Source organism: Piliocolobus tephrosceles, chromosome 3 (assembly GCF_002776525.5).
Source record: "Piliocolobus tephrosceles isolate RC106 chromosome 3, ASM277652v3, whole genome shotgun sequence".
NCBI classification, from domain to species: Eukaryota; Metazoa; Chordata; class Mammalia; order Primates; family Cercopithecidae; genus Piliocolobus; species Piliocolobus tephrosceles.
The window spans coordinates 123,926,993-123,934,929 of record NC_045436.1 but is presented as its reverse complement, the minus strand read 5'-3'; the positions used below and the strand labels follow the sequence as shown (position 1 = coordinate 123,934,929).

General features: G+C 35.4%; 1 pseudogene; it reads left to right on the top strand.

Moving 5' to 3' along the window:
- The first annotated feature begins 1,876 nt into the window (after nucleotides 1–1,876).
- On the top strand, nucleotides 1,877–4,353 carry LOC111528429 (annotated as a pseudogene).
- Nucleotides 4,354–7,937: the final 3,584 nt, after the last annotated feature.

The following is a 7,937-nucleotide window of genomic DNA, read 5'->3' as shown; positions in this document are numbered from 1 at the left end:
TATTATTGGCATTTATAAATAAAATAGAATCTCATATAAAAATTATAATAGCTAGTAAGTACTAGCTCATAAATAAAATTTCTTGTATTTTTCAATGAAATGTATTCCTTAATTGTGAAAATCACAAACCTGAATTTAGCACACTAAATATCTTCAGGTGCAATTTTCATTTCAGTCATCATTCTGCTTTCTTCAACTACATGTTTCTGTTACTTGTTGTTTCACCTTCCTTCCTATAAATATATATCACAGCCTATATTTCCATGGCAACAGTGTTCTGTTTTGCCAGTTATCAGGAAAGAAAAAAATGGGAATGTGTTCCCTATGGTAAATGATTAGCTCAACTAAAACTATCAACCATGTTTGGGACATTTACTGGTATATATTCTATGCCACGTGATCATGGAAAACCTGAGTTTATCAAAACGACAGAAATTTTGTATATTTACCTGAGAACTTTATCATATAAAATTGCATTTTGGAAGATCAAGCAGTCAAAAATATGCTACTTACCTGTATTAGATCAGAATATCCCACTATTTATTATACAATGAGTTTGTGGTATACTAATAAACCTACATGTTAAAAAATGTTTCATGAAGACATTTGTAAATGTTTATTTAAATAATGTAAATCATGACTGACTGAAGAACTTAGAATATTTTCAAAAAATGGGAAGTCTGAGGTTTTATCCCACTTGCAAGCTAACGAGTTAACTTACCACAGTTTCATGGATGCTGACAAAAGTCATACAAGTCCTGGGTCAAAGACAAATTATTTTATTATTCATGGCCCACCAGGCAGCATGAGGGTCGGCATATTTTTGATAGTTGTCGTCGCTCTTATGTTTCACAGAAGCAACGTGAATATGCCCAGAGGCAGCCAGCACATGCAGCACGTTGCATTACAATAGAAGAGCCTTAAGTTTAGGAAACCCAAATTTCTTATAATGGACAGTAAGCATGCTTTTTCTTTATTGAAGAAGTATTATGTTGAATAGCATGTATGCCTTACATTTGCTCCAGAGGAAGATAGTATAACTATTTCTCAAGCTGTTCACTATAATAATGTATTTGAAAAGATAGTCCACATTAAAGACCATCTTGTGTCTCCACTCAGAAGACATTCAGAAATACAATAGTCGATGGAGAATTGTCTCCTAACAGTCCTTCAATACGCTTATTTCCATTGTAAATCTTTAAGGAGGATGTTCTAAATCTAATTTGCATATCAAAACCGTGTGTGTGTGTGTCTGTGTGTGTGTGTGTGTGTATGATGTGTGAAATATCTCTTAGTAAGAGGATGTAGAAATCAAAAAAAGTTGAAGTAAAATTTTTTCAGTGCTGGATATTTTCAAACAACTTAATATTCCCCTACCATTGCATTCTTAATTATTTTAATATATAATGGGTAATAGGAGCTTTTCATTCAATTTAGTGAAAATATTTATTTAGGTATAATGGCCTATATTTGAATACCATCTCCAATATTAACTGTTTAGATGTGAAGAAAAAAAAGAAAGAAAAACTCTCTAAACTCCAGGCTTTTTTTCCTGTGAAATTTTACCTAATGAATTCAATTTTTTGACTAAATGAAATAATGCATGTAAATAACTTAATGTTTACCTAGTAAATACATATTTTCTATATAATTAAAATATATTATAGAATATTATATCATATTAATTTCTATATTATAATTTGAGCAATTATGAAATAAACCTGAACATTAAATTAATATAGGAGTTTTAAGGTAAGGGTAAAGTAAAAACTGAATTAAATATTTGTGCATGCCCAGAGGCACAGGCATATATACATATAAGACAATATTCATTAGAAAATGTCAAACAGGGACCTAGAAGAATGTTATCGCCAAGATGGCAAAGTACCAGCCCTCAACCCCACCACATAAGAACAAATATAGACTGCTATCCAAATATCAAAATAGTCCAGAGAGTGCTCAAGGATCCATTAAAATCTGCAGCAACACAGTACGGTTAAAAACTGGAGAACATCTACATAGAAAGGATTGCAGGAGAGATTCACATACCTTAGACACCAGGAGAAAGCTAGGAGCAAAGAAGAAAGGCAAAAGCTATTGGTATCAGTCATACAGTAGGAATCATTGTGGTCCTCAGTGGCCTGCTCCACAAAGGACACTGGCATCTTTTGCCATGAAGGTAACCAACAGTCATTTCTACCAGAAAACCCCAGAGATAGAGATATGGCTACATAAGTCCTCGCCTACCCAAGGAGTGGCCACCGTTGAGCTGCTTTGAAAAATAAACCTCTCCCAAACCCATGAGTCCTCCAGCCTTGGAGCCATGGCTACAATGAGAGTGCCCACACTATCAAACTAGGCTCTGTGTCTGTAGTGAACCAACCTATCTCTCAGACACCAGGGCCATTGTCATAGCACGCTAGTTTGCACTATGTGTTCTGGAGAGAAGTTCTTGCTGCATGTGCCAAACTCCAGGCACCAGCTCAGTTTCCATTAAAACTAGTTCCTGCCTGGACACCAGACCCTTTCTAATACTGCTCATGCCTGAGTTCCTGTTCTTGGCTCCCTCATTACTTCACAAACATCCGTGTTTTGCATACTGCTACCAGTGCAGTAGGAGAGATGCCTGTGTCCTAGACGTCAGTGCCAATACAGACCTGGCTCTCCAGAGTTACAGTCTTCCATGAATGCCTATACTTCAGGCCTCAGCTGTGTGGCTACTCAATGGACACCACTCATCAAAGACACCAGGTGCTACTGCCACCAGGAGTGAACCCGTAAGTGAGACCCAATGCCAAGAGGGGCCACATCAGTCACAACTTTCCCAGTGGGAGAATAATTGATTGGGAGGATGTCAGAAGCCACTGCCACTAAAGACCCCAACAACCCTTGCTGCCACTGAAGACATCCACAGCATTGGTGCCTAAAGATCCCTGCAATCTTCATCAATACCAGCCTCTACTGACAGAGCTACACAAAGACTACACCTGTGTCCACACAGGTGCCAGAAGCCCCACAACATATCTAACAAGTGCCCTTGCATCCATCCACACCAAAGGGGAAGGTCTTTCCTTGGAAAAAACTAGCCTGTAAAATGGCAGACATCAAAATAAGGCAACACAAATCCACGAAGAAAAACACACACATACACACACACACAAAGAAACATAACACCACCAAAATAACACAATAATTCGCAGTATCTTTCTCCAAAGAAATGACACTATATAAGCGCCTGATAAATGTTTTAATAATTGTTTTTTAAAAACACAACAAACTTTTTTAAAAATGCTGAAAGATGGATGATTCAACAAAATTACAAAAAGTTCTAAGTTTAGAAATTAACAAGAGAATATATAGATGGATGGATAGATAGATTAGATAGATAGATAGATAGATAGATAGATAGATAGATAGATAGATAGATAGATAATTTCCTGAATTTCTGGAACAAACAGAAATTCTGGAAATAAAAAAAATAGAATGAAGTGAAAATGTAAAATAGAGTGTTAAAGGTAGAAACCTGTTTCCAGTTTGTTAAAGAATATAAACTAGTACTTCCTATCACACTAGTACCTGATGGGCACATATGTCCAGGTGGAGTTTCCCGAAGGTGGCAATTTTAAGAAAGAGACTGATGTTGACTTCTAGGGCTATCTGCTGCTCATTAGAGATGAAGAGGGGCCCCTAGAAGGAGTAGTTTGCATGCAGGTGGATGCTGTTATGTTTTTCCGCACCTTGGAGAATGAGGTAAGTTTGCAGACTGTTTAGCACTACTACAGTTGAATGGCCAGCTATCGGAACACAAGGGAGATTCTTCTAGTTCTGATGGGAACCCAGGATGCCATAAATTCCACTAACCCAAAGGTCATTGATGACACCAGGGTGAGGAAGCTCTCTAATGACCTAAAGCAGTGCGTGTACTATGAGATGTGTGCTACACACGGGCTAAAAGTGGAGAGGGTCTTCCAGGACATTAATCAGAAGATTGTTGCTTGTTACAAGGATCTATTTCTTCTCTGTCCCATCAACTCCCAGCACCAGCCAGAAGGAACTTTGGCTTGATGTTCCTTCCACTGCCAATAAGCCTATGCCTAATCATAAGCAGTCCAAGTGCCGGTCCAACCTTTTCACCTCTTGAATATGGAGTGACCCAGACAGAGAGAAAAAAAGGCCTGGAGAGTCATGTGGACAGCATGGGGAGTAGCAGAGCCATCCCAGTTAAACAGGACTTGCCCTTCTTTGTCTTTGCACTGAGAGCCAGCACTTACCTCAAGCCTGCTATAGCCTGTGCCCATTATCCTCCCACTGGCCAGGGCTGAGGGGTGGTCAGACCAGCCTGCATTGTGCTGAAAGCACACAATCATCCCAGCTTTCCAGGCCTTAATCAATAGGCAGTGGGAGTGAACTCCAGATTGGCTGATTGCTAGCAGAATGCCACTGTTTGTCCTGACTTCAGTGCATCTCTGATAGACCTTTGACACCTTTCAACAAAGAGTTTATGGGAGGAAGAACTGTAGAAATGGAGAGATCCTCAAGAAAGCTGGGCAACTCACAAAACACCCCTTAATTTCTATAGCAGGCAATTCACTCCACAAAGGAAGGAAATCAACGAGAGTTTACACTTTTTCTTTGAGGAGCCTTTCTTAAAAAAAAAAAAAAAAAAAATCATTTACTGGAGCTTTGCATATTTTGGGTACAAGCAATGGTAGAAACATAAGACATTAAAAAGCAAAAGAAAGAATCTCTGAACTAAATGACAGTTTCTTGAAATATATACAGTCAGAGGAAGAAAAATAAAAAGGAATAAAGAAAGCTCATGGAATCTGTGGGACAGCATCGAAAGAACAAATATTCAACTTACAGGAATTCTAAAAGAAGAAAAGAACGAAAGTGCATAAAGCTTATTTCAAAAAATCATAGCAGAAAACTTTCCAAATCTGGGGAAGTGTATAAAAATCCAGTTACCATAAGATAAAAGTTTCCAAACAGTTTCAATTCAAAGACTACACTAAGGCATATTGTCAAAAACCAAAGACAAAGGGAGGATCCTGAAAGCAGCAAGAGAAAATATGCAAATCACATATAAAAGAGTTGTAATAATGCTAACAGCAGATTTCTCAGAAGAAATTCTGCATGCCAAGAGAGCATGGAATAATATATTCAAGGTGTTGCACTTAAACTGTAAATCAAGAATATTTCAACCAGGAAAACTATTCTTCAGAAATAAGGAGAGATAAAGATGTCCCCAGACAAACAAAATCAGAGGGAATTTATCACCAACAGACCTGTCTTTTTAGAAACACTAAAGGGTCTGGCATGGTGGCTCACGCCTATAATCCTAGCACTTTGGGAGGTCAAGGCACACAGATAACTTGAAGTCAGGAGTTCAAGACCAGCCTGGCCAAATTAGCAAAACCCTGTCTCTACTAAAAATGCAAAAATTAGCCAGGTGTGGTGGCACATGCCTGTAATTCCAGCTACTCAGGAGGCTGAGGCATGATAATGGCTTGAACCTTGGAGGCAGAGTTTACAGTAAGCCAAGACTGTGCCATCGTACTCCAACCTGGGTGACAGAGCAAGAGCCTGTCAAAAAAAAAAAAAAAAAAAAAAAAAGAAAAAAAAAAAAAAAAAAAAAAAAAAGGAAGGAAGAAAAGCAAAACTAAATGAACTAAATGGAATTATTTATTATTTCAGCTGAAAGAAAAACATAGTAATTCGTAAAATGAAAACAGTGCATAAACCATTTCTGTCTGAAATATGAAGGTTAAGAGATAAAAACGATTAAAAAATAACTGCAATGATTCATTAAGAGTTGTACAATTTAAAATAGAATTTGTGACATAAATCATAAAATGTGGGGTGATGGAGTAAAAATGTACAGTTTTTTAAATGTAATCAAAGTTCATTTATTATCAGCTTAACTAACTTGTAACTATGTTTTATGTAATTCTTCTAGTAACAAAAGGCAAAAACATAGAGTAGATATATAAAATAGAACAAGTAAGAAATCAGAGCATACCACTATAGAAAATCACCTAAATACAAAGGAAGATAGGATGATAGGATGAGAGGAAGAAAGGAATAAAGAATCTACAAGACAACTGAAAAAGAATGAGCAAAATGATAGTAGAAAATCCTTAGCTATCAATGATTACCTCAAATGTAAATGGATTAAATTCTCCAATAAAAATATATGGAGTAGAAGAATGGACATTAGAAACAAAGAAGTCAATCTATATGCTGGCTACAAAAGACTCATATCACCTTTAAGAACAAACACAGATTGAATATGAAAAGTTGTAAAAGAATAGTCTATACAACTAGAAACCAAAAGACGCAGGGGTAGTTATGTTTATATCAGACAAGTAGACTTTAAGTTAAAAACTTTAAAAATAGAAAAGGTTATTATATATTGGCAAAGGAATCAATTCATCCAGAAGATATAAAATTATAAATATATATGTACTTAACACCAAAGCACTTAACTGTATAAAGCAAGCATTAACAGATTGGGGCAATACAGTAATACTAGGAGACTTCAAAACATGATTGTTAACAATGGACCGATCATCCATACAGAAAATCAGTAAAGAAATATTGGATTTGAACTACATTTTAGATCAACTGGACCTAACAGACATATAAAGAACATTCCATCCAACAACTAGAGTATACATTCTTCTCAAGTGCACAAGGAACATTTTCCAGGACAGATCATATGTCATGCCACCAAATAAGTCTTAACAAATTTGAAAAGACTGAAATTATATCAAGTCTCCTTGTTAACCAAATCATATTTAACTACAAATCAATAATAGAAATATTTTTGTAATATTCACCAATATGTGGAAATTAAACGCCATGCTCCTTAACAGAGTCAAAAAAATTAAAAGCAAAATTAAAAAACTTTGGAAAAAAAACAAAAAGGGAAAAAAAACACACTAAAACTGATGAGATATAGAAAAAAAGTGCTAAGAAGTGCTTTATAGCAATAGACAGCTACATCAAAACATAAGAACAATTCGGAATTACCTAACATTACCTCAAGAAACTAGGAGAAGAAACTAAGTCAAAAGCTAAGGAAGAAAATAAAGATCAGAGCAGAAATAAATGAAACAGAAACTAGAAAAATGATATAAAATATCAACAAGACTAACATTCAGTTTTCTGGAAATGAAAAAATGACAAAACTTTAGCTAGACTAATTAAGAAAAAATGAGAGAAGGTGTGGATAAATACAATTCAAAATAAAAGAGGAGACATTGCTTTGATACCACAGAAATGCAAGTGATCATAAAAGACTACCATGAACAATTATATGCTGATAAATTGGATAACCTGGAAGAAATGAATAAAGCCTCAGACACATACAACCTAATACACAAAACTTACTAAGACTGAATCATGAAGAAATTGAAATTCTCAACAGAACAATGAATAAGGAGATTGAATCAGTAATAAAAAAGTTTCCCATCGAAGAAAGCCCAAGACCTAATGAGCTCACTGAATTCTACTGAACATTTAAAGAAGAAGGAAAAAAAAGCAATCTTTCTTAAACACTTCCAAAAAATTGAATTGAAAGGAACGCTTCCAAATTTATTTATTACGACACTAAAGTCAGACAAATACACTACAAGAAAAAAAGATTACAGGCCGATATCCATGATGAACACACATATACGCCAAAAAAAAAAAAAAAAAAAAAAAATTAACAAAATTTCCATTTTAAATAAGGACCAAATAAAAGACAGAAACAAACATCAAAAAACAAGAATCAAAATAAATTTTAGTTTTCAATATTTCACATTTGTTTTTAAATTAGCTAGGCATTTATGGTCGCAAAGTTGCTAACTGGTCCATCTTCTAGTCTGGAAGCAAAAATTGACATATCAGTGTTACATTTAAAAGCTGTAGTAAGGACAATGTTTAGAGAA